Source organism: Schistocerca cancellata, chromosome 6 (genome assembly GCF_023864275.1).
Source record: "Schistocerca cancellata isolate TAMUIC-IGC-003103 chromosome 6, iqSchCanc2.1, whole genome shotgun sequence".
NCBI lineage: Eukaryota > Metazoa > Arthropoda > Insecta > Orthoptera > Acrididae > Schistocerca > Schistocerca cancellata.
Genome location: NC_064631.1, coordinates 3821199 through 3827198, shown reverse-complemented (window position 1 = coordinate 3827198; position 6000 = coordinate 3821199). Strand labels below are relative to the sequence as shown.

Here is a 6000-nt window from a genome sequence, read left to right as displayed (position 1 = left end):
TCAGTTTGAGGGAGAATGTGCTAACCAAGTTTGCCAAGAAGACTTTGAAAACGACAAAACACTACGAATCGGCAGGTGATTTCTGAAATACGTCACCGCCTATTGTTGTGTAGGTGTGTTGAGTTCCAAATTTGATTTGTAACCACGAACTTATTCCTTAGTCGTCTCGTCTCGTCTCGTCTCGTCCCGCAGACGTTTGTCGTGCTTGCGCTGTCATATGGACCACGACCCGAGCGGCAGCGAGCGGCAGTCGAGCAAAGTCGGGACAAGTCGGGACGGGGTCAGGGACAGGGATAGGAATGGTGCGAATGCACTGCAAACTACGCAGACACCTGGTGTGAGGCGAGGCGAGGCGAGGCGAGGAAGCCCACATCGTACCAGTGGGCCCTCCAGCACGACACTGCCACACCCCGCACAGGCCCTCCGCTGAACACCAGGGACAAGATTCGTCCTCCGCTAGTGTCGAAGGCCGCACGCACCCAGCGAATGACAGGGGGTGCAACGAGCAGCAGTGCGTCTCACACACGCGGCGGTGCGCCCGCCAATTCGGCCGTCACTCTGCTGGGACGCCGGGCGCGCCTCCCCGCGCCGTCCTCGAGGAACTGGCGGTTGCGGAAGGAAGCGCTTTCGTCAAATGCGGCCGAAAACTAACATTTTGTGTGTTGGGAGAAAAGCCGAACGCGAATTCTGCCGTGCTCCTACATTAGATGAGCGCCAACGGCCATACCATGATGAATACACCGGTTCTCGTCCGATCACCGAAGTTAAGCATCATCGGGCCCGGCTAGTACTTGGATGGGTGACCGCCTGGGAAACCCGGGTGCTGTTGGCTCCCTTCCTGTTTTTTTTTTTTTTTTGTTATGTCGCCATCCCAAATTTCAAACTACCTTTCTGTTGTGACAAAGATGCTTCCTTAAGCCTTTTAAACTACTGTAATGGTACGAAAATGCAGTAATTAACTCAGTTTGAGGGAGAATGTGCTAACCAAGTTTGCCAAGAAGACTTTGAAAACGACAAAACAGTACGAATCGGCAGGTGATTTCTGAAATACGTCACCGCCTATTGTTGTGTAGGTGTGTTGAGTTCCAAATTTGATTTGTAACCACGAACTTATTCCTTAGTCGTCTCGTCTCGTCTCGTCTCGTCCCGCAGACGTTTGTCGTGCTTGCGCTGTCATATGGACCACGACCCGAGCGGCAGCGAGCGGCAGTCGAGCAAAGTCGGGACAAGTCGGGACGGGGTCAGGGACAGGGATAGGAATGGTGCGAATGCACTGCAAACTACGCAGACACCTGGTGTGAGGCGAGGCGAGGCGAGGCGAGGAAGCCCACATCGTACCAGTGGGCCCTCCAGCACGACACTGCCACACCCCGCACAGGCCCTCCGCTGAACACCAGGGACAAGATTCGTCCTCCGCTAGTGTCGAAGGCCGCACGCACCCAGCGAATGACAGGGGGTGCAACGAGCAGCAGTGCGTCTCACACACGCGGCGGTGCGCCCGCCAATTCGGCCGTCACTCTGCTGGGACGCCGGGCGCGCCTCCCCGCGCCGTCCTCGAGGAACTGGCGGTTGCGGAAGGAAGCGCTTTCGTCAAATGCGGCCGAAAACTAACATTTTGTGTGTTGGGAGAAAAGCCGAACGCGAATTCTGCCGTGCTCCTACATTAGATGAGCGCCAACGGCCATACCATGATGAATACACCGGTTCTCGTCCGATCACCGAAGTTAAGCATCATCGGGCCCGGCTAGTACTTGGATGGGTGACCGCCTGGGAAACCCGGGTGCTGTTGGCTCCCTTCCTGTTTTTTTTTTTTTTTTGTAATGTCGCCAGCCCAATTTTCAAACTACCTTTCTGTTGTGACAAAGATGCTTCCTTAAGCCTTTTAAACTACTGTAATGGTACGAAAATGCAGTAATTAACTCAGTTTGAGGGAGAATGTGCTAACCAAGTTTGCCAAGAAGACTTTGAAAACGACAAAACACTACGAATCGGCAGGTGATTTCTGAAATACGTCACCGCCTATTGTTGTGTAGGTGTGTTGAGTTCCAAATTTGATTTGTAACCACGAACTTATTCCTTAGTCGTCTCGTCTCGTCTCGTCTCGTCCCGCAGACGTTTGTCGTGCTTGCGCTGTCATATGGACCACGACCCGAGCGGCAGCGAGCGGCAGTCGAGCAAAGTCGGGACAAGTCGGGACGGGGTCAGGGACAGGGATAGGAATGGTGCGAATGCACTGCAAACTACGCAGACACCTGGTGTGAGGCGAGGCGAGGCGAGGCGAGGAAGCCCACATCGTACCAGTGGGCCCTCCAGCACGACACTGCCACACCCCGCACAGGCCCTCCGCTGAACACCAGGGACAAGATTCGTCCTCCGCTAGTGTCGAAGGCCGCACGCACCCAGCGAATGACAGGGGGTGCAACGAGCAGCAGTGCGTCTCACACACGCGGCGGTGCGCCCGCCAATTCGGCCGTCACTCTGCTGGGACGCCGGGCGCGCCTCCCCGCGCCGTCCTCGAGGAACTGGCGGTTGCGGAAGGAAGCGCTTTCGTCAAATGCGGCCGAAAACTAACATTTTGTGTGTTGGGAGAAAAGCCGAACGCGAATTCTGCCGTGCTCCTACATTAGATGAGCGCCAACGGCCATACCATGATGAATACACCGGTTCTCGTCCGATCACCGAAGTTAAGCATCATCGGGCCCGGCTAGTACTTGGATGGGTGACCGCCTGGGAAACCCGTGTGCTGTTGGCTCCCTTCCTGTTTTTTTTTTTTTTGTAATGTCGCCAGCCCAATTTTCAAACTACCTTTCTGTTGTGACAAAGATGCTTCCTTAAGCCTTTTAAACTACTGTAATGGTACGAAAATGCAGTAATTAACTCAGTTTGAGGGAGAATGTGCTAACCAAGTTTGCCAAGAAGACTTTGAAAACGACAAAACACTACGAATCGGCAGGTGATTTCTGAAATACGTCACCGCCTATTGTTGTGTAGGTGTGTTGAGTTCCAAATTTGATTTGTAACCACGAACTTATTCCTTAGTCGTCTCGTCTCGTCTCGTCTCGTCTCGTCCCGCAGACGTTTGTCGTGCTTGCGCTGTCATATGGACCACGACCCGAGCGGCAGCGAGCGGCAGTCGAGCAAAGTCGGGACAAGTCGGGACGGGGTCAGGGACAGGGATAGGAATGGTGCGAATGCACTGCAAACTACGCAGACACCTGGTGTGAGGCGAGGCGAGGCGAGGCGAGGAAGCCCACATCGTACCAGTGGGCCCTCCAGCACGACACTGCCACACCCCGCACAGGCCCTCCGCTGAACACCAGGGACAAGATTCGTCCTCCGCTAGTGTCGAAGGCCGCACGCACCCAGCGAATGACAGGGGGTGCAACGAGCAGCAGTGCGTCTCACACACGCGGCGGTGCGCCCGCCAATTCGGCCGTCACTCTGCTGGGACGCCGGGCGCGCCTCCCCGCGCCGTCCTCGAGGAACTGGCGGTTGCGGAAGGAAGCGCTTTCGTCAAATGCGGCCGAAAACTAACATTTTGTGTGTTGGGAGAAAAGCCGAACGCGAATTCTGCCGTGCTCCTACATTAGATGAGCGCCAACGGCCATACCATGATGAATACACCGGTTCTCGTCCGATCACCGAAGTTAAGCATCATCGGGCCCGGCTAGTACTTGGATGGGTGACCGCCTGGGAAACCCGGGTGCTGTTGGCTCCCTTCCTGTTTTTTTTTTTTTTTGTAATGTCGCCAGCCCAATTTTCAAACTACCTTTCTGTTGTGACAAAGATGCTTCCTTAAGCCTTTTAAACTACTGTAATGGTACGAAAATGCAGTAATTAACTCAGTTTGAGGGAGAATGTGCTAACCAAGTTTGCCAAGAAGACTTTGAAAACGACAAAACACTACGAATCGGCAGGTGATTTCTGAAATACGTCACCGCCTATTGTTGTGTAGGTGTGTTGAGTTCCAAATTTGATTTGTAACCACGAACTTATTCCTTAGTCGTCTCGTCTCGTCTCGTCTCGTCCCGCAGACGTTTGTCGTGCTTGCGCTGTCATATGGACCACGACCCGAGCGGCAGCGAGCGGCAGTCGAGCAAAGTCGGGACAAGTCGGGACGGGGTCAGGGACAGGGATAGGAATGGTGCGAATGCACTGCAAACTACGCAGACACCTGGTGTGAGGCGAGGCGAGGCGAGGCGAGGAAGCCCACATCGTACCAGTGGGCCCTCCAGCACGACACTGCCACACCCCGCACAGGCCCACCGCTGAACACCAGGGACAAGATTCGTCCTCCGCTAGTGTTGAAGGTCGCACGCACCCAGCGAATGACAGGGGGTGCAACGAGCAGCAGTGCGTCTCACACACGCGGCGGTGCGCCCGCCAATTCGGCCGTCACCCTGCTGGGACGCCGGGCGCGCCTCCCCGCGCCGTCCTCGAGGAACTGGCGGTTGCGGAAGGAAGCGCTTTCGTCAAATGCGGCCGAAAACTAACATTTTGTGTGTTGGGAGAAAAGCCGAACGCGAATTCTGCCGTGCTCCTACATTAGATGAGCGCCAACGGCCATACCATGATGAATACACCGGTTCTCGTCCGATCACCGAAGTTAAGCATCATCGGGCCCGGCTAGTACTTGGATGGGTGACCGCCTGGGAAACACGGGTGCTGTTGGCTCCCTTCCTGTTTTTTTTTTTTTGTAATGTCGCCAGCCCAATTTTCAAACTACCTTTCTGTTGTGACAAAGATGCTTCCTTAAGCCTTTTAAACTACTGTAATGGTACGAAAATGCAGTAATTAACTCAGTTTGAGGGAGAATGTGCTAACCAAGTTTGCCAAGAAGACTTTGAAAACGACAAAACAGTACGAATCGGCAGGTGATTTCTGAAATACGTCACCGCCTATTGTTGTGTAGGAGTGTAGAGTTCCAAATTTGATTTGTAACCACGAATTTATTCCTTAGTCGCCTCGTCTCGTCTCGTCTCGTCTCGTCCCGCAGACGTTTGTCGTGCTTGCGCTGTCATATGGACCACGACCCGAGCGGCAGCGAGCGGCAGTCGAGCAAAGTCGGGACAAGTCGGGACGGGGTCAGGGACAGGGATAGGAATGGTGCGAATGCACTGCAAACTACGCAGACACCTGGTGTGAGGCGAGGCGAGGCGAGGCGAGGAAGCCCACATCGTACCAGTGGGCCCTCCAGCACGACACTGCCACACCCCGCACAGGCCCTCCGCTGAACACCAGGGACAAGATTCGTCCTCCGCTAGTGTCGAAGGCCGCACGCACCCAGCGAATGACAGGGGGTGCAACGAGCAGCAGTGCGTCTCACACACGCGGCGGTGCGCCCGCCAATTCGGCCGTCACTCTGCTGGGACGCCGGGCGCGCCTCCCCGCGCCGTCCTCGAGGAACTGGCGGTTGCGGAAGGAAGCGCTTTCGTCAAATGCGGCCGAAAACTAACATTTTGTGTGTTGGGAGAAAAGCCGAACGCGAATTCTGCCGTGCTCCTACATTAGATGAGCGCCAACGGCCATACCATGATGAATACACCGGTTCTCGTCCGATCACCGAAGTTAAGCATCATCGGGCCCGGCTAGTACTTGGATGGGTGACCGCCTGGGAAACCCGGGTGCTGTTGGCTCCCTTCCTGTTTTTTTTTTTTTGTAATGTCGCCAGCCCAATTTTCAAACTACCTTTCTGTTGTGACAAAGATGCTTCCTTAAGCCTTTTAAACTACTGTAATGGTACGAAAATGCAGTAATTAACTCAGTTTGAGGGAGAATGTGCTAACCAAGTTTGCCAAGAAGACTTTGAAAACGACAAAACACTACGAATCGGCAGGTGATTTCTGAAATACGTCACCGCCTATTGTTGTGTAGGTGTGTTGAGTTCCAAATTTGATTTGTAACCACGAACTTATTCCTTAGTCGTCTCGTCTCGTCTCGTCTCGTCCCGCAGACGTTTGTCGTGCTTGCGCTGTCATATGGACTACGACCCGAGCGGCA

At 54.4% G+C, this 6000-nt stretch overlaps 6 non-coding genes across 6 annotated transcripts; all 6 read left to right on the top strand.

Annotated features, from left to right (window-relative positions):
* The first annotated feature begins 713 nt into the window (after positions 1 to 713).
* On the top strand, positions 714 to 832 carry LOC126088933 (5S ribosomal RNA). Its single transcript, XR_007520281.1, has one exon. It is a non-coding gene; the product is annotated as a 5S ribosomal RNA (ribosomal RNA).
* An 841-nt stretch (positions 833 to 1673) lies between these two features.
* LOC126088922 (5S ribosomal RNA) lies at positions 1674 to 1792 on the top strand. The gene has a single exon (XR_007520270.1). It is a non-coding gene; the product is annotated as a 5S ribosomal RNA (ribosomal RNA).
* An 841-nt stretch (positions 1793 to 2633) lies between these two features.
* On the top strand, positions 2634 to 2752 carry LOC126089354 (5S ribosomal RNA). The gene has a single exon (XR_007520682.1). It is a non-coding gene; the product is annotated as a 5S ribosomal RNA (ribosomal RNA).
* Positions 2753 to 3596: 844 nt separating this feature from the next.
* On the top strand, positions 3597 to 3715 carry LOC126088909 (5S ribosomal RNA). The gene has a single exon (XR_007520258.1). It is a non-coding gene; the product is annotated as a 5S ribosomal RNA (ribosomal RNA).
* An 840-nt stretch (positions 3716 to 4555) lies between these two features.
* On the top strand, positions 4556 to 4674 carry LOC126089152 (5S ribosomal RNA). Its single transcript, XR_007520490.1, has one exon. It is a non-coding gene; the product is annotated as a 5S ribosomal RNA (ribosomal RNA).
* An 843-nt stretch (positions 4675 to 5517) lies between these two features.
* On the top strand, positions 5518 to 5636 carry LOC126088897 (5S ribosomal RNA). Its single transcript, XR_007520247.1, has one exon. It is a non-coding gene; the product is annotated as a 5S ribosomal RNA (ribosomal RNA).
* Positions 5637 to 6000: the final 364 nt, after the last annotated feature.